The 27,636-nt window shown below is 42.8% G+C and overlaps 1 protein-coding gene and 1 pseudogene across 2 annotated transcripts in view; one reads left to right on the forward strand and one right to left on the reverse strand.

The window, feature by feature from the left end:
* Positions 1-27,636, reverse strand: part of LOC124555664 (protein Wnt-16-like) — a 776,949-nt gene that overhangs the window by 141,556 nt on the left and 607,757 nt on the right. The window lies entirely within an intron of this gene.
* On the forward strand, positions 11,280-11,397 carry LOC124557054 (annotated as a pseudogene).

The following is a 27,636-nucleotide window of genomic DNA, read 5'->3' on the forward strand; positions in this document are numbered from 1 at the left end:
TGCAACAAGAGCCTTGTACGACATTTGCTTAAGATGATTTCTATGGAACGTCAAAATTCTTGGGTGTCCATATTAATAAGAATTTACACTAAGTCCGCTCCCGTTAGCTAACTGGTCAGCGCGGTGGAATGCCGCGCCAAGGGGCTCGGGTTCGATTCCCGGCTGGGGCGGTAGACTTTCTCCACTCAGGGACTGGGTGCTGTGTTGTCGTCATCATCATTTCATCCCCATCTCCGACGCACAAGTCGCCCAATGTGGCGTCGAATGCAACAAGTGCTTGCCCTCGGCGGCCGAACTTCCCCGAATGGGGTACTCCCGGCCCATAGCACTGTACACTCATTTCCATTTTCACACTGAGAAAAACACCTTTTGGAACTCCTATAACAACTTAGTTTAGCCACATTTTTACTTTGAATAATTGCAAATCTCCTGAAGATGAAATCAGTGAGTTTGACATGTTTTGCGAATTTTCATTCAATAATGTTATATGGAATAATGCTCTGGGCTAATTCTGCTTTAAGAAAGGAAACCTTCATTGCTCAGATACGTGCAGTAATAACAGTATGTGGTGCTGACCCACGATCATCTTGCAGACAACTGTTTAAGGAGTTGGGCATTTTGACTACTGCTTCACAGTATAATTCTCCTCTCCTGAAGTTGTTGTAAATAATCCACGGCAGTTCAAAAGGAACAATAATGTACATCATTACAATACCAGAAGAAAAAATTACTTTCATCACTCTACATTAATGTTTTCTTTACAACAAAAATGGGTGGAAAATGATGCAAGAAATGTGTGTAAAATGTCAGACAGATAGAAAAGTTAAATTTGGATAAAACTGTAGGTGTTCCTCCATGAAAACTACTTTCATTTCTTAGAAAAACATGTAATATGGCGATCAGAATAGATTGAAAATTGAGATTAAGGCAAGAAGCGCAACGGCAAATAGATCACATTTTTGTCTTATCGGTCGTGCTCTACAATAGCGGTGTTTCACGAAGTTTAAAAATTAGACTATACCAGTACAGAATTCTTCCGGTAATTCTATATTGCATTGAAACATTTACATTAAGGAAAATAAATGAACGAAAGCTGCTAATCTTTGAGAGAGAAAGATATTAAGGAAAATTTTAGGCCTAGGAGGGACATCCAGTCGAAGGAATGGAAGATATTAAACAGCCAGGAGCTGTCAGACCTGTACTTACAAGCTGATATTGTCCTAAGGATGAACAAAAGAAGATTGGTGTAGGCCGGACAACTAATTAGGATGGATGAGGAAAGACTACAACTAGTTGTAGTCTCAGGATCCATGGAAGTTAGAACGGGCCGAGGAAGACCACAGACAAAATGGAAGGTTAGCAACAGGGATACGTAGGTGATGGACATGAGAAACAGAGAATGGACCACGGAAGCCAGGAAGAGACATGGTTGGTGGAGGAATGTAGAGAACGCATATGGTCTCTGAGGCCTAAGCGACAATTAAGAAGAAGAAGAAGAAGAAGTAGGAAAAGAAAAACAAAAAGAAGAATAAGACGAAGAACAAGAAGAAAGAGAAACAGAAGAAGTAATGCGTAAAAGGTGATGGGTAGGAATAACTGACTCAAAACAGGACTAAGAAAACGTAAGTGATCAACAAATAATCATATTTACATATGAATGTGTAATCTGATTATGAAATGACTCGTTTCATATCATTACGATTAATCGTCCAAATGATCCACGGAATTTGAAACTAACTAACATGCATAATAATGATACCATTTTCCATGATAATGAAATGTCTCCATCACACGGCATAATTACTTGTATGAAAACACGATAAATAAGTGACTATTAGAATTCTCGGGATAGCTTATTCTGATGTAAATGTTAATTGTTGTTGTCGTCAGTCCGAAAGCTGGTTTGATGGAGCTCTCGGTGATAGTCTGTCTTGTGCAAGCCGGTTGATCTCTTCGAAACTGCTGCAACTTGCATCCATATGAACCTGCGTGCTGTAGCCAAGCCTTGATGTACCCCTACAGTTTTCTTTGCCGTACACTTCCTTTCATTCCTTGATGTCTCATGATGTATCCTGCCAACCGATCACTTCTGATATTCATATTGTTCCATAAATCTCTGTTCTTCCCAATCTGATTGAGTACCCTCTTTATTAGTTATCCGATCTATACATCTAGTCTTCTGGCATCGTCATTATTTTTTGATCTTCGCAACTGTGCCAATAACTCTTAAGGTATGTATTTTAGAGCCCATATTTACTGCACATTTTTTCTTGTTTTGGTCCATACTACCACCTCTGAATGTTACCTACCTTACGACCCTAGCAACAATAGCACCGGCACACGTATTCCACTCAGAGGTGCCAGAACGAATTTCGCTTTATTTCGATTCGGTCGTTTCTGGACCAGGGCCTTTACATCAGATTGATACATTTACCCTCCTCTATCATCCTTGAAATTATGTAATATTATCACGGTATCACCGTGTATTAACTGCTGCAGAATATCAGTGCGAGTATATTGTTAAAATAATATTGAAGGTTTATGTGCTTCAGGTTGACATAATATTATATCTACGTTCTCGAACAAGACTTTAAAGCACGTTGGGCAGACGTGACACATTCGCCCCTCCTCATCCATCCTCTTCAACGATCATGGGGCTCTGGTTATCACTCTGCCGTACAGTACTTCGCGCTCTGACATCAGGTGGCTGCTGTCGGGCGGAGCGAGCGATAAACCGCCGGAGAGTGCGAATGTTCAAAAACCGTACATTCAAGAGTTCATAACTGCATGTAGCAAGAATTATGGTCCTAATTTTGGCACTGGATCGATTTATGGATCTGATATTGTGCAGGAGTGCTCTTTCCTCGCTAAAATTGGAGGTCAAGATGGTAATGTTTCTTTGTTAGTTGTATTCCCGATGACGTTCCTGTGAGGTTATCTGACGTTAAAGAGCTGTTATCTACGACCTTGTTACACCAAAATGAGTGACGTAAATGAACGGGAAGCACTCAACGCGACGATCACGCCTGGGAGATCGTTCACAGTGATGGCGGACAAGCACTTAACATGCCGTTAAGGCACTTGCGGCAGTGTGTTGCGCAGTTCGAGAGATCGGAAGAGGCTATACCTTCGGGCTCGGGGAGGAAGACTGCCCGCTTCTATCAACACCTGCCACTTCACCCGTTCGAGCTATTATCTACGCCTGCAGCGAGTGCCAATAAGATCGGATGCATGAGTCAGGATATCCGATCCTAGGGAATCCTTATATACGGTACACAAGCACGCCGTTTTATTATAAAGTAGTACATTGACGGGTGGTAGAGTATCACTTTCTTTCCTTTATTCCCCCTACACCTACAGTGGCTCCCGCTAACTGCCAAACAAAGGTTTCGTAAGCGCTACTACTGCAAGTTCAATCAATATACAATAACGCGAAAAATTAGCAATACCAAGGAGAAGTTGTGCGACATAAGCGAAATATGGTAGGCGTGTTTCTACATCTGAAAGATGATATCTATTAAAATTTCGCTCCAGTCTCATAAGAGTGGCGCTAATAGCACCACTACGAGACGCAAATCACGTTTGCTTTAAATACACGCATTCTTGACCATTAGTTACCTTTGAGATTGGATGTTGTGAGTTGCTGTCAGCTAGGAATGCCTTTAAGCCGACAAAAAAGCCTTTATCAACACTCACTGTGTTTGAACGGGGTCTTGTAATAAGGCTACGAGAAGCTGTGTGTTCCACCTGCGATACTGCAGTAAGATCTTGCAGGGATGTTGCCACTGTGTATGGCGGCTGGCTGCGATGGTCACGAGAATGTACGGTCGAAAGAAGACCAGGCACCTGACGGGCACGAGCCGCTACCGAGAGGGAAGGCCATCGTGTTCGGCGTATGGCTCTGCAGCTACAAACGACCTGTCTGCATGATAGGCACACAGGACCTACCCCGGAGTTGTGGTCTGGGGTGAGATTTCATATGACAACAGGAGCACTCTCGTGGTTGCATCCTGACTGCAAAACTGTACGTCGATCTGGTAATTCGACCTGTTGTGCTGTCATTTATGATTAGCATTCCAGTAGGCGTTTTTCAACAGGATAACGCTCGCTCAAATACCACTTTTATAGCCCAAAAGGGTCTACGAAGTGTCTACATGTTGCCTTGGCCTGCTCGATCATCAGATATGTCTCCAATCGAGCACATACGGGACATCTACATCTACATACTTCGCAATCCCCCTTATGGCGTGTGGCGGAAGATTCCCCGTACCACTACTAGTCATTTCCTTTACTGTTCCACTCGCAAATAAAAGAGAGGGGAAAAAGACGGTCTATGTAGCTCTATGGTCCTTACTTGCAATGTTTGTTGAAGTCTGTAGACTCGTTCTGCAGTCAGCTTCAAATGCCGGTTCTGCAAATGTTGTCAATAGTGTTCCTCGAAAAGAATGTCGTCTTCCCACCAGTAACTCCCATTTCAATTACCGAAGCATGTCCGTAACATCTACGTCTACTTCTACTTCATACTCCGCTAGCCAACTAATGGTGTGTCCCGGAGGGTACTTTCGATGCCATTATGTGATCCTTCCAGCCCCGTTCCACTTAAACAGTAAATCTCCACGAGACGCACATTGTCTTTCCTGTAACGTCTGCCAGTGGAGTGGTTTAGCATCTCCGTAACGTTCTCTCGCCAGCTAAACGATCCCGTGACGAAACGCGCCGCTGTTCGTTGGATCTTCTCTGTCTCCTCTATCAGCCCTACTTGATAGGGATACTAGACAGATGAACAATACTCAAGAACTCTTGCGTGTTGTTCGAACCAACCAGTAACAAGTCTAGCAGCCCGTCTCTCAATTTCTTGAATTTATTCTTTTAATCCGACCTGGTACGGATCCCAAACACTCGAGCGGTACTCAACAATAGGTCTCCCAGGAGTCCTATATGCGGTCTCCTTTACAGATGAACCACACTTTCCTAGAATTCTCCCAATAAATCGAAGTCGCCCATTCACCTTCCATGCCGTACTCCTCAAATGCTCGTTCCATTTCATATCGCTTTCCAACGTTACAACAAGATATTTAAACGACGTGACTGTGTCAAGCAGAACGCTACTAACGCTGTATCCGAACATTACGGGTTTGTTTTGTCTACTCATCTGCATTAACTTAAATTTTTATACATTTTGAGCTATCTGCCATTCATCACACCAACTAGAAATTTTGTCTAAGTCATCTAGTATCTTCCTAGAGTCACTCAGCTTCGACGCCTTACCGTACACCAAAGCGTCATCAGCAAACAACCGCAGATTGCTGCCCACCCTGTCCGCCGAGTAATTTATGTATATAGAGAATAATGGCAGTCCTATCACACTTCCCTTCTGACGATAAGCTTGTCTCTGATGAAAACCCGCCGTCGAAGACAACATACTGGGTCCTATAACTTAAAGAAGGCCGGCCGCTGGTGGCCGAGCGGTTCTGGCGCTACAGTCTGGAACCGCGCGACCGCTACGGTCGCAGGTTCGAATCCTGCCTCGGGCATGGATGTGTGTGTTGTCCTTAGGTTAGTCAGGTTTAAGTAGTTCTAAGTTCTAGGGGACTTATGACCTCAGCAGTTGAGTCCCATAGTGCTCAGAGCCATTTGAACCACTTAAAGAAGTCTTCGAGCCACTCACATGTCTGTGAACCTATTCCATATGCTCGTACCTCATTTAACAGCCCGCAGTGGCCCACCGTGTAAAACGCTTTTTGGAAATCTAGAAATACGGAATCTTCCTGTTTCTCTTCGTTCACAGCTCGCAATATATCATGTGAGAAAAGGGCAAGCTGAGTTTCTCACGTTCGATGCTTTCTAAAACCATTCTGGTTCTCGGACATAAGCTTCTCGATCTCAAGAAAATTTATTGTACCCGAACTGAGAATGTGTTCAAGGATTCTGTAGTAATCCGATGTTAGAGATATTGCTCTGTAATTTCGCGGATCTATTCTTTTGCCCTTCTTATATGCAGGAGTCATCTGCGCTTTTTTCAGTCGCTTGGGACTCTGCGCTAGGTGAGAGATTCCCAATAAATGCAAGCTAGGCAACGGGTTAATGCTGTAGAGTACTCCTTGAAAAACCGAACAGGGATTCCATCCGGACCTGGTGACTTATTTATTTTCAATTCTTTCATTTGTTTCTTTACGCCAGGGATGCTTATTACTATGTCGCCTATACGGGTGTCTCTTGGACATTCAAACGGCGTTATGTTTGTACGATTTTCCTGCGTGAACGATTTCATGAACGTGAAATTTTAAACTTCGACTTTCGATTTGCTGTCTTCAACTCTCACACCTGATTGATCAACAAGTAACAGGATGGAGCCCTTAGAGCCACTTTCCCATTTTATATAGGACCAGTATTTTGTCGGGTTCTCTGCCAGATCTTTTGCTACGGTAGCTGTTGTAAGCTCCGCCCACAGATCTTTTCATAGTCACGAATCTCTACTAACCTTGGCTTGTCGCCATTTGCACGTTCTCTTTTGAACCGAGAGTGCAACAACCTCTGCTTCCTCAGCATTTCTCGGATTATAATGACACCATGATCGCTAATACTCGTTTTTATACTGAAGTTGTTGATAACGTACGGCCTATTTGTAGCTACAAAGATATTTCCAATGAATTTGGGCTGCCGAACAAGCTGCTCAAGACAGTTTCCAGAAAACGTGTTCAAAAGTACTTCGCAAGACTGTCCGTACCTCTGCAATGAATCCATAGATATCCCATCCTGTACTCGGTACGTTGAAGTCGCCTGCAACTAGTATTGCGTTATCTGGGTATTAACGCGCCACTGACCGTAAACTTTCTTTGAGTGATTGTAGAGATGTCACAGTGGAATCGGGTGGCCTGTTAAAACATCCAAAAATTATCATGGTTTCACCAAGACCTGTTATCACGACCAGGTAATTTCACTGTCAGAGTCAACTCGACCTCAGTAGGGAGAATATTTTTGTCAACTGCAATAAACACTTCCCCTCCTCTGGCCTCTAATCTGTCTTTCTGATGTGCGTTATATGACGCGCTAAATATCTCAGAGCTTTCCACTTCTGGTTTCAGGCAGCTCTCGCTCCCGAAAAAAATTGGAGCGCGAGTACTTTTTTCGAGGGCAGGAAATTCGAGAACTTAGTTATGAATAAAGCGCATGCACGTTTACATGCTTACAGTCAACATTCTGGCGATTACACCGGTTAATAATGTACCAGCGTTTCACATTTCCAACGGCTTACTTGCTCTTACATTAATCTGTGATCTTGCAATATTTACCACTTAAATATTTTACCTACACAAATGTATACCAAAAATGGTTCAAATGGCTCTAGGCACTATGGGACTTAACATCTGAGGTCATCAGTCCCCGAGACTTAGAACTACTTAAACCTAACTAACCTAAGGACATCACACACATCCATGCCCGAGGCAGGATTCGAACCTGCTACCGAAGTAGCAGCGCGGCTCCGGACTGAGGCGCCTAGAATCGCTCGGCCACAGCAGCCGGCAAATGTATTCCCGAAATTCCGTTATTCTACATTACTTGTTGTTGGTGTTGCGATTTTTTTTCCGTCAGTGTATTTTCTAGCTGCCTATTTTCCATTTCCACAATCGATTTCAGCCCCCATGTAAACGCACAACTGTTTCTGTAGTTTATTGGATTTGTCAGGTTATCTATTGTTTCCAATAATATTCGGCTAATGTAGACGGAGTGATTTATTGTGCAGTGAAGAAGAAGTAGGAGTAGTAGACTAAGCATGAAGCTGTCTAACTGTAATATTTGAATTAAGAGAAATAGCGATCTCGCTGACTAAATCAGAATCTGGAACAGCTGTTTTTCAGACGCCGTCTTTTGACTGGGCTAGCAAATCCACTTTAGGCATTAACATGTAAACACGACAGCGTAAAACCGCTTCCGAAATTCGGTTTTCGTCTTTCGGAAGATGTTTCGCATGTAAACATACTGAATGTGTAGTCATCGGTGGAAGGGCATCCAGTTGTGAACAACGGATGCTGCTTTTGTCCGCACAGTATTGAACTCTGAATCTAGGTTCGAAGATGTTCTGGGTAGTTTCTAAAAAAAAAGAATTTTAGGAATGCGACTATGCCAAGTGGATTAGTGAGGAATTCAGATCCCTTCTAGATATGTTCCAGATAATATTACCTGTTTAATGAGATTTCAATGAAATTGTGCAAACTTCACTTATTAGGGTGGCTACATGAATAAGTATTTGAAGAAAATAACGTTCACCATCATACTCATAAAATACAGTTCTTGCCTCTCGGTTTCCTTCGAGATGCTATGGCGTTAGCTCTATCTAAATTAATATTCAGTTAAAGTCATCGTGATCAAAAAGCAGCGAATAACGGCTGCTTTTACATAATTGTGTTTTATTTTTACTAGTTACATCTTAAATTCTGAGCGCCATATCCTTAATATGTTTAAAAGACTATTGTATTTTGTCAAATACGTTTGGAAAAAGAGACTGAAACTTCAACTTCAATTAATACGGCAAAATCTTCATAAAGAACAAATACCTGTCTCTCGTGAAGTGACATATGTAATTTTGAATGTACGAGTATATTTCTGGATGTAATGAATCATACATGATAACATTTTTCTGAAGGAGAATGTCATCCTCAACCCGCATGGACACTTAAAAAAGTGACTTGTATCAATCACTGCGAGAAGTCGTCGGGTTTATATGAGACTGCATGACATCAAATGTCAGTGCGTCAATAGAACTTCAAACGAGACATAAAAGAAATAAGGTGCATGGTTGGTTGGTTCTCGGCAGTAAAGATGGCTTTCAAGGTCATTATTCACTACCATTAAACCACCTTATGTTGCCCTACGTTATTATCTACAATAACAAAGAAATATCATAGTGTTCTTCGAAAGTATGTGAATCTCAAAGACGCTCAAAGTGCAGCCGTATAGTATATTTTGCCATCCAAAAGCCTTAGTTTCATCCCTACGTTAGCACCAGTGAAGATCATGACGTTAAGGCCTCTGTGGAAGCAAGTACCCCAGTGCTAATGATAAGTAGGTTTATTATCGTTGCTTCGATAGAAGCTGCTGGTTACAAACGACAAAACAGAAAAAGAAAAACTGAGAGATAGAGATAAAGTGGACAGTTTCCTTTTCGAATTACAATGAGACGCAGTTTGCTATGAAGAACAAAACTGAGCTAGAGTGGTGATAAATGTAACGAAGAATACAGCTACATAAACAGCCTGCGTACCAACGCTGCATAGCAAAACTGTAATTGTACAAGTAAAAGGACTTCCTTATTGTGTGCTGTCACCATAAATTCCTAGACAATGCGTACTGCATTTGAATATGGAAATACAGAAGTTTAAATATAGTTGACACATGATATGTCGTAGGAAGCAGACGACCATGGTTATAATACAGTACTGTATTGGAACTGAATAAATCGCTTCCAAAAAAGTCATACAGCCAGTGAAAAATTACTTTATTACTCAAACTTCTCACTTGATGCCTTTAGGATTTATTTCCATTAACAGAAATCTATTACTTCATCGCAATGCTTGGATTTATATGTCAAGCGAACCTCACTTTTTACTTATAAACGTGTTAAGATCAAGCGCAGTCTCCTGCACAGAGTCAGTAGGAGGCTTACCGTAACCTGGATCTTGAGGATCACGAGAAAATCATCGTTGATGTTGTGTGAAAACACATGTGAGCCTGAGGAGCACAGTCTTCTATGAGAATCGCAGAATTTTTCTGTTCCGTGTGCAGTGAAATTTGTGTGCCCACTCGCAGGAAAGCCGGTGACAATAGTAAACATGAAATCTTTGTATTACTTCACAACATGCAGCGATAACTTGCAGTTGCCAACAGGAGTACAGGAAGTTTCTACATCTGCTCCTACTTTTACAGGGTGTTTCAGAAGTGATAGTTAATAATTCACACATGGAAAGTAGGTAAAAAGCTTCAATAAACATGGGTCCACAAATCAACCGTTGTCGAGATACAACACATTTTCTCTTGTGGTTGACCAGTGTCTAGGAACACACGGCATCTCTAAATGTGAAAGTACGTAGGTGTTCGAAATGTTGTCCATGCGTCTAAATGCAACATTGAACTCGTCCCTGAAATGAGTTGCGAATCCTCTTAGGCATTCCTGGGGAATTCTGTAAATGCTGGAAGGTTGCATCAATACGCAAGCGCCATTCCCTAACAGAGCTGGACTCCGTAGCGTAGACCAGGCATTTGAGACGACCCCACACATAGAAATCCATGGGATTTAAATCCGAAAACCTTGGAGACCATGCCACAGGCCCTCCTCTACCTATACAATGTTGACCATGCGTCCGAGTCGGCGCACTCGTAAATAAAAATATGCTGGAGCGTCGTCATGTATGAACCACATGTTCAGGCGTTGGTTCAGAGGGACATCTGGATGTATAGACCGCAGAAACCGCATGTACGCTGTCCAGTTAGTCCCTGTGGTAGGAAGTATGGTCCAATTATGCGGTCTTCGAGCAGACCTGCCCAGACGTTCAACGAATAAGGCTGCTGATGTCGTGATACATGTTGTGCATTAAGACTGACATCGGCCTAAACGTGACAGTTATGGTTGTTCAAAATACTGCAACTGATAGATCCTGCTTCATCCGTGGACAGAATACTGCTTACAAACAGGGGATTCAGGGTACAATGTTGCTGCATCCATTGGCAGAAATTCTCTCTAAGAGGGAAGTCTACATTGTTGAGGGCTTGCACTCTCTGGAGATGATATGGATAGATGTAAAATCCGCCACACAGTGCTATGACTCAGGACAAGCTCTTGGGTAGCAGTCCTTCTTGTTGAAGTACTCGGCGTTCGTGTACAATGCGTAACACTCTTTCCTCAGCATCGGGTGTTATGGATTTTGATCGACCTTCTCGTGCATGGTGTGCGAAACTCTCGGTTCCTCTGAGGCGCTGATGTAACCAGCTAAATGTACGCCTGTCGGGCTGCCTGCAGAGGGGAAAAGCTTCTTCATACAATCGTGCAGCCTGAAGGACACTGCCATTCGCCATGCCATACATGAAGTGCATGTCAGCGTACTCTTCATTGGTGTAACCTCTGTCCATGGTGCCTTCGTATTCGTAACTAACACTGAGGCCTGTACGACACAGCGCAATCTGTTAACATTCCTAATGAATATTATTGGTTAAATGCATCTATTCTTTCAACCGTCCAAACAATTAAAATTTCGATGAATTTGTCCTTCTTATATCCAGACAGGGCCAACGGCTTTGCCGCAGTGGTAACACCGGTTCCAGTCAGATCACCGAAGTTAAGCGCTGTTGGACTGGGCTAGAACTTGGATGGGTGGCCATCCGGTCTGCCGAGCGCTGTTGGCAAGCGGGGAGCACTCAGGCCTTGTGAGGCAAACTGAGGAGCTACTTGGTTGAGGAGTAGCAGCTCCGGATTCGTAAACTGACGTACGGCTGGGAGAGGGTGCTGACCACATGCCCCGCCATGTCCGCATCGAATGACGCCTGTGGGTTGAGGATGACACGGCGGCCGGTCTCTGTCGTCAGGCCTTGATGGCCTGTTCGGGCGGAGTTTAGTTAACTTTAGTTTAGTTAACATCCAAAAAGACTCTGATTTTACCAGTGACGCTCCATGCGCGACTGCAAGCTTTCACAGTGGAGTCAGTTCATGATGCATGAACCTTAAAACGAGCTTTCTTATGACAAAGTGGTCTATAATTTTGAAAATGAGCTGGATCTTTGTCGTCGGAATTCTGTTACTATTGCTTTTGCTATTTTCTGCCTGCAGGCACGTTTCCTAATCTTCATGAATCATTCCTAAGCCTTGCTGTACTACGTACCAGTACATCGAGACGCATAGCGCTAATGGATGTTATTCTGAATGAAACAGGCGGAGTTCTTTCGCAGTACCTGAAAGACACTCCACTAGAAAAGACTTACATGTCATAGATGACGTCACAGAAACCAGCGGTTCAGTGATTGTGTCACGTGGCTTCAAATATGGAGGAGGCGTTACCATAAATAAATAATGAGACTTCATTCTGGACCGAAGTGTCTGCCGTGTATACGTAACTGTTTGTACAGGAATGCCGCATGCATACACTCCGTGTCAATAGCTAAAACAGATGAGCAGGAAATCTCCGTAGATTATCCGTACTATCTCTGCTCCCTTCAATAAATCCATGCTATAGCTTTCGAAGGCTCTATGAGATAGTGCACGGTTTAAACGTTACCTGTACGTAGGATGATGCTACTGAAGCTATAATGCTCTGTAAAACTTAAGGGCGAGCTAGATAAAGTGACATAACATAGTAAAATACTGGGTGGAAATGAATGCAAATGCGGGAGCACGTTGCCAATGGTCTCCCAGTCATGCATAAGAAGTTGGATGGTAGACGGATTGAGGCCAGCGTGACTATAGCACCAAATTGGTCTGGCTTCGCAACAGGAGACAGTTGAAGGAACGGGAAAATACAGTGTGTCTCAGTTAGTGAGCAGATGTGATGCATTGTGGTTGTGTTCCTCATTGTAGCATGGCCCGGAGACAGTATTTGAAAGACTTAACACGGGGAAGAATCATTGGAAAAGTGGAAGATGGAGGAAGTGTGGCGAGGTTAGCCCAGGAGCTTAGTATAGCTGACAGTGCTGTTTCCGTGCATGGGAAGCCTTCCGAACCACAAGCACTGCTGCCCAAAAGAGGTGAGATGAATAACCACAGTCAACTACAGCAACAGATGACCTCTACATTGTGCTACAGGCAAGAATGGAACCACATGAAACTGCTAGTGCAATTGCAACTACATTCAACAGGGCTGTAAGGCACGCAATCTCACTCTCTACAATGGCGCAAAGACTACATGGGGGTGGTCATTTTTCCCGACGACCAGTACGTCTGGTTCTGGTGACATCGGCGGCACAGTATGCGGCGGTGCCAAAAGCTTAGGGAGTGTACCAACGAATAGTGGGATCAAATGGTTCAAATGTCTCGGTGCACTATGGGACTTAATGACAACGAGACGCTCAGATTGCATGTTTTGTACATGCAAGGTTCTGTGGTTGGACAAAAATATCAAAACACCGCGAGAAAGACATGCTTTAACATAAATGCTGGTGCTAGCCAAACCTGGGTAATGTCTTCAACACACTGCAAGTGTCAGTCGTTTTCCGAACAGTGTTCCGATTAGTTGTGAGTGAATTATGTCGGATCTAAGTGAATTCGAACGTTGGAAAATTGTTGGTGCTAGAATGGTGGGTGCCTCCTTTAGCAACGTAGCCGTAGAGTTTGGTGTTTCAAGAGACATCGAACTGAAGATTTATACTGGGTATACGGAAAAAAGACGAAAAACAACAGGGTGACAGCTGTAAAAGTCACTGCAGAGCTGCATGTCGCACTATTGAACCCTGACAGCACGAAATCAAACCGAAGTGAACTTCATATGCAGGGAATTACAGGGAGAGCTGATGTTTCAAAACCACTCATTAGTGGTGCTAACGCCCGTAATATGAAATCTTGGTGATGAAGCCATAAAACCTGGACTATTGATCTACATCTACATCAACATCTACATGGTTACACTGCAGTTCACACTTAAATGACTGGAAGAGAGTTCATTGAACCATTTTCATACTACTTCTCTACCATTCCACTCTCGAATGGCGCGTGGGAAAATGGAAGACCTAAATCTGTCCGTTCGAGCCTGATTTCTCTTATTTTATTATGATGTTCATTTCTCCCTACGTAGGTGGGTGTCAACAAAATACTTTCGCATTCGGAAGAGAAAGTTGGTGATTGAAATATCGTAAATAGATCTCGCCGCAAAGAAAACCGCGCTTGTTTCAGTGACTGCCACCCCAACTCGCATATCATATCAGTGACACTCTCACCCCTATTGCGCGATGACACGAAACGAGCTGTCCTTCTTTGCACTTTTTCGATGTCCTCCGTCAGTCCTACCTGGTAAGGATCCCACACCGCGCAGCAGTATTCCAGCAGAGGACGGACAAGTGTAATGTAGGCTGCCTCTTTACTGGATTTGTCGCATCTTCTAAGTGTTCTGCCAACAAAGCGCAGTCTTTGTTTCGCCTTCCCCACAATATTATCTATGCGATCTTTCCAATTTGAGTTGCTCGTAATTGTAATTACCAGGTATTTAGTCGAATTGACAGCCGTTAGATGTGTGCGGTTTATCGTATACCCAAAACTTATCGGATTTATTTTAGTAACCATGTGGATGACCTCGCACTTTTCTTTGTTTGGTGCCAATTGCCACTTTTCACAATTTTCACACCATGCAGAAATTCTCTCATTTTGTAATTGGAATTGATGGTATGTTGATTTTACTAGACGGTAAATTTCAGCGTCATCCCGCAAACAATCTAAGGGGGCTGCTCAGATTATCACCTAGATCATTTATTTAAATCAGGAACAGTAGAGGGCCTATGACACTACCTTGCGGAACGCCGGATATCACTTCTGTTCTACTCGATGATTCACCGTCTATCACTACGAACGGTGACCTCTCTGAGAGGAAATCACGAATCCAGTTACATAACTGAGACGATACTCCATATGCAATGGAAGAAAGTCATTTGGTCATATGGGTCTTGTTTCACACTGTTTCCAACTTCTGGCCTAGTTTACGTCCAAAGAATGAAACACGGCAAGTGTTCGCGATAATTCTGGCTGCCGTACCGTGCTAATCAATGGGCCCATTGTTACTTTGCAAATTAGCATTACTGAAAAGGATTATGTGACCATTTTGGATGATCAGATCCATCCCATGGTACAGGTTTTGTTCTCCAATGGTGATGCTGTGTTCCAAGGCGATAGGAACTATGTTCATATAGTTCGCATCGTCCAGGAATTGATTTGTGGGCACGAGGATGAATTGTCGCATCTCCCCAGGCCACCACAGTCATCATATCTCAATATTATTGAGCTTTTGTAATCTGCTCCGGAGAAAAAGGTATGTGATCGATATCTACATCCATAATCGTTACCTGAACCCTCCGGGATTAAAGCTAGAAGATTCCCTTGAAAACCGCACAGGACCTGTATTTAACTATTCCGAGATAACTGGAATCTGTTTCGAGTGCCAACGGGATTCCTACACCGTATTAGGGATGATAATGTGTTGTGTTTTTGGTGATTCCATATTGTTGTCCAACCTTGATATTTATTTACTTCAATTTTTATAATTTCTGACAATAACAGGAGGCAAAGCTTTAATTAAAAAAGACGTAAGCTTTAGTCCCACACCCGTAGATGAGGTTTCGCTAGTTGTGACAGAATATGGTACTAGGACTGCGTTGAGATAACCCGTGCGTGTGTCTGAATGCTGTGTTGGATGAGCACTACTCGTAAAGGACTGGTAATCAGATCCCAGTACCAGTGAGACAAAGTTATTGCCAATGCACGAACTTCATTCTGGGAGCCTATATAGTGGAGGTCGCCAACGTCACGGCTGTCCGCTAGTGTTCGACACGTTGCACCCGCTGTTTGACGTGGATCTCTTCTTGCCTGTTGCGAAGTGTAGCGGTCATCTGCTGCTGTAGTCGACCGTGATTGACCACCTCCTCACCTTCGGGCATCAGTGCATGTGGTTCCAATCGCTCACTATATACATAAAACAATTCTGTGAGCAATCCCAAACTCCTGGACTAGACTCGTCACACTTCGTCCTTATTCCGGTTTCCCTATGACTTTTCTCCGTGTGAAATCGTACAAAAGTTGTCGCTGGGCCATGTTGTAATGAAGCACACCACTACAGTGCACTGTAACTGCCTGCTGGTTGACACACACTGTCTTCTCCTGTTCATTCAAGTGCCCTTTGTTGCGGCGCCAGCCTCATTCGACGCTATAGTCATGTTTATCTTACGCCATGTAACGATGTAACGTCCAGATTTCTGTGCAAGATTGAGAGACCTCTGGCAACGTGCTCCCGCACTTCCATTTATTTCCCCAAGGTTGTTGATATGTGATGTTAATTCATCTATGTCGTCCTAAATTTTGCAGAGATGCTTATTATGTCTTGATCGTAGCTAGGTTTCTATAACATAACTAAAATAAAAGAAACTTCATTAGACTGCTACCAACAACATGAAATCCACGATACTAAAAACTCTGTCTCCATCTTAATTATAGTAGTCATTAGTCGGACAGGTAAAATGAACTAACGAATGTCGTATAGACATCAATGCGTTGACGATCTGTAAAGCAGGGTGGGATCTATATTTCAATTTTTATTTATTCTTGTAAACATGTATGATTTATTATGGTACGGAGACTGGTTCTCAGCTTACCTATTAAATATTTATGAAGATTCCGGGCAGCCTAACAAGCAGGGTTTAGTGAAAAATCACTAAGTTCTTTGTTTATGACAACAAGTTTCGCTGTTTAGTGCCATCAGCAAGTCATATGCGATGTCATTAAGGTAATGTCCCTTCCCATACGCGCTCTCTCTCTCTCTCTCTCTCTCTCTCTCTCTCTCTCTCTCACACACACACACACACACACACGCACACACAAATAGACTTCTGGTCTGGCTGTTTCTTACCCTTAGCCTCACGCTTCCTGGTGTACTCTAAATATGACTGTTTGACTATTGATTTACACAGTGTAATACCGGTCTTATGTAGTGGTTTTTTGCTTAAATCATTTTCTTTCGCGTTTTTCAGAATTGGTTTAACGCATTTCTTAGTCGTTAGTTTCGTGGATATGCACGAATTTACACTCTTTTTTTATCTTAGATAACGTATATTTTTGTGTTATATTCTTTGACGATCAAAGTCTGGTGCATGGTTTCATTGTGCTACCTTGTCTGTGTGTGCGTGCTTTGGCATTCAAATCATACGTGGCTATTGTGATTCAACTAAGTAGTCATCCAACAAGTGGTAACGGATTCCACACGGATTCGCATTAACGTGACCACCATCTATATTCGACGTCGACTTGCAGTAACTACTCACAGACAGCATGTGCCAGTACTAGCAGTGGACGACAGATATAGCGTGTTGAGGGGACGCGGAAAAACAATCCAGTCGTTGTCGTAATGCGGAAACGGAGCGATTTGTCTGACGTCCAAATGGGCATGATCATTGGCTTTACGGCCAAAGGGGGAAGCGTTACCGAAGCGACTATGTTTGTAAACTGTTCGCATATCGACGTGGTTGAAGTACACCGTGCGTGGCAAAATATCGCTATCCAAAACTGGCGCAGAGGCAACTGAGATGCACCACGGGCCATAGACGACAAGGATGAACGACGGCTGCGGAGACGTGTGCGAACTAATAGGATTGCAACTGTTGAGCAACTAACCGATCAGATGAACCAAGGGTCTACCAATAGTGTCCCCTCAACGACCGTTCAGAGAACGTTGGTGCGTATGGGCGTCTGCAGCAGGCGTCTTGTTCACGGACCTATGCTGACTGCTGTTCAGTGGCGATGAAGCCTGCAATTTGCATTACAATAATACAACATGACGTCCATATAGCGGCGACAGGTGACACTCGGAAGGGTCTAGGTCGGAGGAGAAAGCGTTATGGTCAGGAGAATGCTTTCATGGCATTCCTTGGGTGATCAAATAAGTTTGGAAGTTACATTGGATCAAAGGAAGTATCCTTGGGGCCATGCCTGCCATTAAGTGCAATTTGATTGTCCACAGCACGATGGCATCTACCAGCAGGACAGAGCAATGTGCCACACGTGGTTCGAAGAGCACCAGGAATGAGTTGACCGGCGTCCCCTGGCCAACGAACTCCCCAGACTTACAATCAATCGAGAATCAGTGGAACATCTTGATCGGGCTGTTCGCACCGCGGATCATCAACCAAGGTACATAGTGAAGCTGGTCGTGGCACTGTAGTTGCCTTGGCTGCAAATCCCTGTCCGTACCTTTGAGAACATCATTTACTCTCTACGCGTTTCGCAGCGGCAGCGCTGCAAGAGGTAGTTTTCACGCTTTTGACAGGTGGTCACATTAATGTGAGTGGACTTTATCGAAAAGTACAAAAGTACATTGTAGCTCGCTTATAAGGAAAGTTTTCATGAGGGTAAGATAAATGAAGCTCCTATTAGATAAGATATTAAGGCAGAGTATACTTTTTTCTGTGTCATCAGTCTTCTGAGAGGTTTGACGCGACCCGTTAAGAATTCCTCTCCAGTGCCAAAATCTTCATCTCAGAGTATCACGCCCTCAGTTATTTGCTGTATGCATTCTAACCTCTGTCTTCGCCAACAGTTTTAGCCTTGTACAGGTCCCCGTAGTACCACAGAGGTTGGTTCCCTGAAGTCGTAATGCATGTCCAATCATCCTGTCTCTTCTTCTCGTCAGTGTCTTCCGTATGTTCCGTTCTTCGCCGATTCTGCGATGGCCGTCCGCGGTGGCTAAGAGGTTCTAGGTGTTTCAGTCCGGAACCGCGCGACTGCTACGGTCGCAGGTTCGAATCCTGCCTCGGGCATGGATGTGTGTGATGTCCTTAGGTTAGTTAGGTTTAAGTGGTTCTGAGTTCTAGGGGACTGATGACCTCAGATGTTAAGTGCCATAGTACTCAGAGCCAGCCATTCTGCGATGAACAATCTCATTCTTCATGTTATCAGTCCACCTAATTTTCGGCATTCTGCTGTGCCATGTAAACACTTACCGCCTTGGTAAGTCAAATGACAGATAGGCCCCTAAAGGCAATTTTTTGTACTTTGCGGTTAATTTGGGTTATTCAGGGATTACTTTCAGTTATACGCACATATGATTTCTTTATGTATGTATCATGTTTTGTAGTCAGCTTTCCCGTTGTGTACTGAAGTTCAATGACATGAGTGGTGTCATTGTTGGAACAATATAAACCCATGCTTTTGGATAAACTGTGTGGGTATTAATTGTTCCTTTTACTTCCTGTCAAGACACATGGCCATCTATATTTCTTTGTGCTTTACAATATTTATAATACCGGTGCCGTATGATGGTCTCTCAGTGAAACCTGCCTAGTAATAAATGTTTTTGTTTAACAGCAAAAAGTGGCTGTAAGCACTATGGGACTTAACATCTGAGGTCATCAGTCCCCTAGACTTAGAACTACTTAAACCTAACTAACCTAAGGACATAACACACACCCACGCCCGAGGCAGGATTCGAACCTGCGATCGTAGCAGCAGCGCTGTTCCAGACTGAAGCGCCTAGAGCAGCTCGTTCACAGCGGCCGGCTGTTTAACAGCAGTTTATGGTGATCTCGAGAATACCATGTCCTATGTAATTGAAAATTTGATAACTCATAAACATTATCAAGGTATGAACATGTTATGCCACCAGGACGCAACATTCCACTTCCTCATATAACCCAGAACTGTAGGCGGCGTCATGGATGGGTTAGAGTGGGCTGGGTAGCCCATCGAAAATTTGTTTGGTTCACCCACTGACCAGCCCCCAAAAAAGACGGGCAACTTTCGTGGTCAAAGTCCAAAGTCAAACATTATTTTATAAAATTGAACTAATTTGTATAAAGCGATGGGCACGTGGCGAACCGCTCTGGTAATTTGTTAAATTTTGTATTGCCCCATAAGAAATTAGAGAAATAACAGAAATATATTCGAGTTGAACTTTATGGCGACTAAGTCAACATCCATACATCAATTGATCCGTACTTATTGAACAAAAAGCGAACGAACTAGTCGATCGATCTATTGAACAAACGGTTCTTCCCCAGTTTCTGTTTTGGCTGTGTGTGCGTGTTTTATACCTTGCATTAAATGTTCAGTTTTCACGATCCAGAAAGTGAAGTAGAAGAAATTGTGTGTGATGATTAAATGGAAGCAGCAGAAGAATTAAAATGGTTGGGAAATGAAAAACGCGGTAAAAATAAAAGTAAAGATTTATTTTCCATTCCTAGCCGTGACACCAGGAGCTTTAATCCGTCTGCTTCAGTTTGTGATGTATTTACGAAACCTACTGTGAATCAAAACAACCTCTATTAAGGTATTTTTCTTTTCGCTTGTTTAGAAACAGAAAAAGAGATTTTCAGGCTGTTACAAAATTCATCCATCGCTGGAACATAGACTCAGAAATGATGCTGCATTTTGTTTTGTCTGTCTATTTTTCCGCCCCCAAACTTAAGGTGCGAAAAGCGAATCGCTTGGTTTTGTAAGTGAGGGTTTTAGTAATTGGAAAAGAGCAACAGCGTATAATTCCAGCTTTAAGCAGCGTGAGAACAGCTACACATATAAAAACTCTGTAGCTGTTTGGGAGTCCTTCAAAAAATTATAAACGATAAAGAGAATGAATCAGCTGCTGTTCTGTTAAATGAAACATGTGATCCAAAAGGTCAAGAAGACAGAAGATGCGTAGAAAACATGAACTTCGGTACACAGCGCATCATGGACTCGCTCAAAGAGGTCATAATGATTTCCTTCAGGGCAAAGATTATGATATTGCTGCAGCAATCAACTTAGTAGAATCTACAAGGCACCATTTCAACCGAACGCGTGAATCACACTCAGGTTCCACTTCTGTTTGAAAAGAAAGTGTAGATGTGTCAACAAAAACAGGTGCTAATACTCCCACGGACTCTTTTTCTCTTGATATAATTCGAAGATTGCCTAAAGATCATGGGGAATATGTTCATGATTCGCCGAATAAAGGCAGCCTGGAACCTGTAAAAACTACTTATTTACAATATTTTGTATTTCATAAAGTTTTACATACAATAGACAGCTAACTTGAGAGACGTTTTATTTTAAACTCGTGAATAATTAAAGGAATCACTTGCCTAAATCGAAAAAGCCAAAATTTTATGTTACTGTCGCTGGCACAAAATTATTCTTGCCATACTGAATCACTGGAGGCACAAATGAAGATAGTAAAAACTCTTATCTTAATGAACAGCAAACCAGACTGAAGATTGACAATTAATTTGCTGCTCTGCCGATGGCTTGTTTTTAATGGAAAGAAAATATCAGGCTATGTAGATTTAGCGGACGGTTGCATAGAAAGTGACTGTAGTCAGGTAGCAAAAGAGACCATTGTATTTACGGCCACAGTAATTAAAAAAAGTGGAGATGTTGTAGAACTGAAATATTAATTATTTTACTGCCTCTTAAGTCACTATTATTATTATTATTATTATTATTATTATCATTATTTACTTATTTATTTATGTAAATTAGTGCCACACAATTTTTTTAAAAATATTCTCGTCCAACGCGGAGTGGCTTTTGAGTCTGCTATTGTACACTTAAAATACCAGCAAAATGACAGAATCAGTCACTGCTTTTATTATACAAGTGCAATGCATTTCGATGGTTACTCCATGATCTTCACTAGCACAGATTCAAATAACACTGATTTACATTCCGTCTGCAAGCAAAAAGTGAAGTCATCGTTATGCTTTGAATCTTCTTCCAATTTTGTTTGCATCGAAAACGTTATCCATATTTCTAATAAAACTTTGCTCATTGCTGCCACTTTATAAGGAAATCAACACTATTTGCTAGCATGAGCTATTTCATATTACGGCAACGAGAGAGACTTTTCAATGAGGCGTAGGACACAAGATGATGCCCTTGACAAAAAGAGAAGATAGAAGCTCAATTCGCTGCCAATATTGCGGACGTAATCGCTCTATAAAATTTTATCTCGTTGATACAGGTACATAAATACACAAAAGAACTACTTTGTCAGGTCACATAAATGTGACCAGCTGTCTAAAGCCTGAATAACCACATTTTGCAAAGCGAACTGCCGCGAGATGTACAGGAAGAGAGTGAGTGAGATTCTGGAAGGTATCAACAGGTGTGCTGACTACAGTGCCTTGGCTAACTGCGCTAGGTTTCTCGGCTGAGGATTCATGTCGCGAACAGCCCGAATGATGTTGTTTAAATCCAGAGAGTTTGATGAGCAGGGGAGTACGGTAAACTCATCATGGTGCTCTTCGAACAACGCACGTACATTGCGAGTTATGTGACACGTGGTATTGTCCTGCTGGTAGATACCATCATGACGACGATAAACAATATGCACGTAGGCGTGCACATGGCCCCAAGGATAGATGCATACATGTGTTGTCACGTTGTGCCTTCCGGAAAGATGATATCACCCGTGGAATGTTACGGAAATACTGTATTACTCAGGCCATAACTCTCCCTCCTCCGGTCTGGACTCTTCCGACGATGGTAGCAGGTTGTTTGGTTTCAGACGCCGATGGAGCACAAAAAGTGATTCATCTGAAAAGACCACATGTCACCACTCAGTGGACGTCCAGTTACCGTAATGACGTGCAAATTCGAGCCTTCGTCGCCGATGAACAGCAGTCAAATAGGGAGATGAAGCAGGCGCCGGGTGCGGAGGCCCATACGCCGTACACATCTCCGCAGCCATCATTCACCACTGTCATCTATGGCCCGTGTTGCACCACAGTTGCCCTAGCGCCGGTTTTGGAAAGTGCCATTTTACCATGCATGGTATACTAAAAAACACAGCGGTACGCGAACAGCTGACAAACTTATCCGTTACGAAAAGTCTTCCACCGTTGGTCCGAAAGCCAATAATCAAGGCCTTTTGGCCGTCAGGTAAATCGCTCCGATTCTGCATTACGACTAGGACTACATGACTGCACTGCTTTCCGTGTCCCCTGGACAACTTCTATGTTCCCCCCACTATCAGCGCTGCCATCTGCCATCTGTCAGTGGTTATTACACGTTTGACGTCCAACACATTAATATGATTGGACAGTGTATAAGTTTACAGTGACTATAAAAACACAGAACACCTACATAAAGTTTATTTGCATCGAAACCAAATTTGGCACTGCGTGATATCTATTATAATGGATTTATAAGCGGAATTGAGCAAGGTATATAAAGTAATCCTTTAAACTATATTTTGCCCTTCATATTTATCCACGTAAACTCGATGTTAGGCCCGCCTGTTTTATAAACTGGCCCATCAATATGAGACAGGCTGTAGGCGCCACTGCCTATAACTGACTTGAGGGAGTAAAGACATATTCGCCCACACACTTGATATTCTGAGGCTGTCTCCAGCGTTATCAGGTGAAACGTAGGCACATAAACATATGATATTCATCACAGCTTAGTACCAATGTAGGAAAAATTACGAAGATTTTATCCTAATAAAGTTTCTAGTGGTTTTACTAAATCATTACAGTACGAATGCTGGGATTATTTCTCGAACAGGGCTATGTCCAATTCTGAGCTACGCCCTAGTCTGTCTGAGCTGGAGTTCAATCTCTAACGACCTCTGTGTCGAAAGACGTCAAACAATAATTCTGTTCTTCCGCCACCTATCTTACTATTGGACGTGGAAACCGTTTATTAAATTTTCCAAACATTTTATGCAGTGAATATATGAGCACGCGGTGCGGTTGCGAAACGGTGAGTCTGTTGAGGACGGGACGTCAGGGTCTGGCACCTACGAGTAAGTGGGTGCGCTGGCCTGTTTGCACAGGCGCGCCGCTGATTTCATCGGCTGACAATCTGATTCGTGACTGCCGTTTCTTCGCATGACCGGCTGCTGCGAGATGCTGCTCACCCCGCCAGTATCTCTGGCTGGAGTGTGAAGAAATGCGCTGCAGCACATACTCAGAAGCCGTTATTACTCCAGCTGCTGCTATTTCAACAAGCGCGTCTTGTCCGTGAGTCGAATCACATCTGGCAATAAAACCAAATTATGGGTTTTGCTAATGCATAACACGCGCTCGTTGAACTTGTGTTATTGGCCTGATGTTCTATGCTTCCGACTATGTCCTTCATAGTTTTTATCAAGAAAGCCAATGACTGTCAAGCAAGTGTTGGAATCCAAAGATGATATGGTAGTGCGCACTGCATTTAGGGATATACGAACGATAAAAATTCTGGGTTGCCTACAACGGCCTTGCGCTCATCCGTATCTGCAGTACGGAGTACACTCATCTGTAGCCTCTCGATATTAGAGTGTAGGAGTCTAGAATAACCGGGACTGGACTAACATTTTTATGGATAAGCGTGAGATCACTTTTAACACCGGAGGATTCTAGCCCATGCATTGATGACTGGGACTTAGTCACCAAGAAGGCGTGGAAATCAGAACGCGAATTGACAATTTTAACTGAGATACAGTCTACACAGCGGGTATGCACGGAATTTTACGCTTAACAACAAGAATAGAAACTGGGAATTCTTTCTTAATTTACTTTTATTGTACGCTTGACAGTATCGTGGTTGTCGCCTGCGACATTGTATGTGTGGGCCACAAGACAGAACTCACTGGAGAGTGAAAAGGTGGGGGTATGGTCAATACAGAACTTCCTAGAAAAAGAAAAGGAGGGGGTATGGTCAAGAAAGTACTCTCTGTAGATCTCTTTTTCAGAAATTGGGAATTCTTTCTTAATTTACTTTTATTGTACACTCGACAGTATCGTGCTTGTCGCCTGCGACATTGTATGTAATGACCACAAGACAGAACTCACTGGAGAGTGAAAAGGAAGGGATGTGGTCAATACAGAACTCCCTAGAAAAAGAAAAGGAGGGGGTATGGTCAAGAAAGAACTCTCTGGAGGTTGCTTTTTCAGTATTCAACTTTTCCCAGTGAGTGATAGAGCACGCTATGCTCATGAACCTTCAATGACAACGAGTCTCACTGACAGAGGATGGATAGTTATCACAGTTCCTTCATGGATCTCTAAAAGTTACTGCCTCGTTCTGTCTTTACTTACCGAAAAGCCATTTACCACATCTGAACACTGCTTTTGAGTCCAACGGAGTTGTATTTCGAAAACGGCAAATTTTGTTGACTGTTTACATGATAGATACCGTGGGTGGGATACAGGGAAGATCGCTGTTAACTGAGGACATTGCAAAGCTCCCTGAGGTATTATTAATGTACGACGTGAATTTAGGTTGTAAGATTCGTGACTGCATCCTACGCGCCAGTCACGAAAATTTTGTCCTCAAAATGAGGAAGGGAAGCACCAGCCTCCTAGAGACACACCACACACCAGCGATCGTTACCCTACAAAGCTGCATATTAAGCTCCAAAGCACATGAAAGGTGTCTGTACTCTCAACAATGACGGTGAATACAGGACGACGACTTGTATTTGAACGACAGTCTCGATAATAGCCTGTTACTAATTTCTACAGTGCGTCATGTATTTTGCATCCTAAGAAGGGTGGACGTGGGTGTGTCCAACGAGAAACAATGAAGAACCAACACTAGGTAATGAAGATAATTAAAGTTCTTCTGGGTTTTGTACCGCGTCATTGGATAAACTACTTTAAAATATAAACTGAAAACCGGCGTTTCGGTTGTATTACAGCGTTCTTCCTCAGGGCAAGATTGGCTTTACAGGAGGAAAGGTGCCTCATTTCTAGATTCTCCCTCACGTCATGATCATGACTAGCTTATTGTAGTCTAGGACCAATAAAGCTCCAGTAATGTGACGTATTGATACCGACTGTTTGTAATACATAGGGCAGGTTTCCTCCTATAAAACTTGTTTTCCCCTGCTGAAGGCCGTTGTTGTAAGACGTTGGTTGTATAGTTTGTATTTTAAAGTGTTTTATACAGCGATGGAATATAACACCCACAAAAATTTTAATCATCTTGACAACCGGTCGTGAAATACTTCGCTGTTATGTCACTGGATAATCATTTCTGGAAGAACACGGAGCGGTGGGGGTAGCATTATAATAAACATATTGTTTTTCATGGAATTCTCTAAGGTCAGTTAATCTGTATGTAAATTGCGCCCTTGGCCGACTGGGCTAAAAATCCATTTTTATAAGCAGATGCACACGGACCTAGCTATTACTTTCTCTGTTTAGAGTAGGATATTGTAACAAGAAGATGTGACTTGACATATGATTAGGTGTCTGCAGATAACATAAAAGTATTTCGTATTCTTACCTATTCGAGAATTGAACTTCTGCGCTACCGTACCATTATCTCGGTCGTCGTGTTCAGTATATGATATTACCGGCACGTGTCTTTCAGTGGTTGTGAGGAGTGTTTCAGAAATTACGGAAACCTATTAGAACGTACCTGTGTCACGTCAACTTCTTCTGGCCACTTTGTGTATATGCTAGCAGACATTCGCCGTAATGACATTCGACATAGTAGACATGTTTACTCTGAAAAATTCCGTATGTCGCTGGACAAGATATATTAGTTGAAACTACATACTTCAAATAAGGATGACGGAAACAAAAGACGACCGATAACCACCGAGCGACGTGGCAGAATGGTTAGCACTGTGGACTCGCATTCGAGAGGACGATGGTTCAAATCCACGTCCGGTGGTCAATGTTTAGGTTTTCCGGTATTTCCATAAAGTGTTTAAGGCAAATGCTGGGATGATTCCTTTGAAAAGGGCGCGGCCGATTTCCGTCTCCATCCTCCCGTAGTCCGAGCTACTGCTCCGTATCTGATGACCTCTTTATCGATGGGACGTTAAACTGTAATCTTCGTTTCTATTTTCGAGCCATAACCCGCCCCGCATCGTGCCAAGTACTCTGCCGCACACCAGCATGCGTCGTTAGCGACAAACAGTGACCGGCGCGATATGACGTAGCTGCGCCTACGTGCCGGCGGCCCTCTGTTTCGTCTCGCTTCGCTTGTGAGAGCTTTCGAGGACTTGTAGACTTTCCTTCATTAACTTTCATTTGCGTAAATCTTGTTTGGTCATATGTCAGCCTCTTGGCGTACCGTGCTTGCTCAAGGATCGACAGAACACTTCAAACTCTTTTTTTTCTGAGGCGCGGCCGCAAAGCTCGGCTGCACCATTTTAACGAAGGACATGCCTCGCCGTTCAAACAAACTTCCTGGCAGTTCCTTAATATCTTCTACTTCTAATCCTTCCTTTTTCACTTAAAAAAAAAAAAAAAAAAAAAAAAAAGAAGAAGCGGTCCTTAGAAGAGATCGTCGGATATGGACGTTTTGCTGGTGCGCCGCTTACTATAAATGAAAGTTAAATTATTTGATATTTGGGATTATAAACGCACATTTTAGTATTATGCAGCATCCGCAAAATCAGTCCTGTTTTAGGTATTCAGCTAGTTGTCAATAATCAGCTACAACAGTTAATCATAGCCTTAGGAATCTGACAAACACACGATTCGCAAATCGTCGTTAGGATCATTACACGTTCTTATGGCTTTTTCTGCTTCATATATTGAGACTTTCGTGATTTATTTATTTTGACATGAAATTTCTGTGACAAGTGTACTATATGTCTGTAGCTTCCTCTCAACCACTCGTTGAAGTCCTTGCTATTTGCATTTGTATATGTCGCATGTTCAATTTATCCTTCATATGGACTGCTCTTTTTTCCATGAAATTTAGAAACATTTAGTATTGTGCATAAGAATAACAACACTCAGCACGCAATAAACATTCAAATTATCATAAAAATTATAAGAATTAAAATTCAAGAATGATGAAGTGTTTCCAGAAGCCACATAGCTGTGTGAAGGTGCTTTATGATACTTCGAAAAACGAATGAGTACCCACTATATACTGCCACGTACAAATGTTTCACTAAAAGACGACTCACATCCTCGTTTCATTTCAGGTCGGAGCGATGTTGGTCAGTATCCTCTATGCTTCTTGATATCTCAATAGAC

Source organism: Schistocerca americana, chromosome X (genome assembly GCF_021461395.2).
Source record: "Schistocerca americana isolate TAMUIC-IGC-003095 chromosome X, iqSchAmer2.1, whole genome shotgun sequence".
Classification (NCBI taxonomy): Eukaryota; Metazoa; Arthropoda; class Insecta; order Orthoptera; family Acrididae; genus Schistocerca; species Schistocerca americana.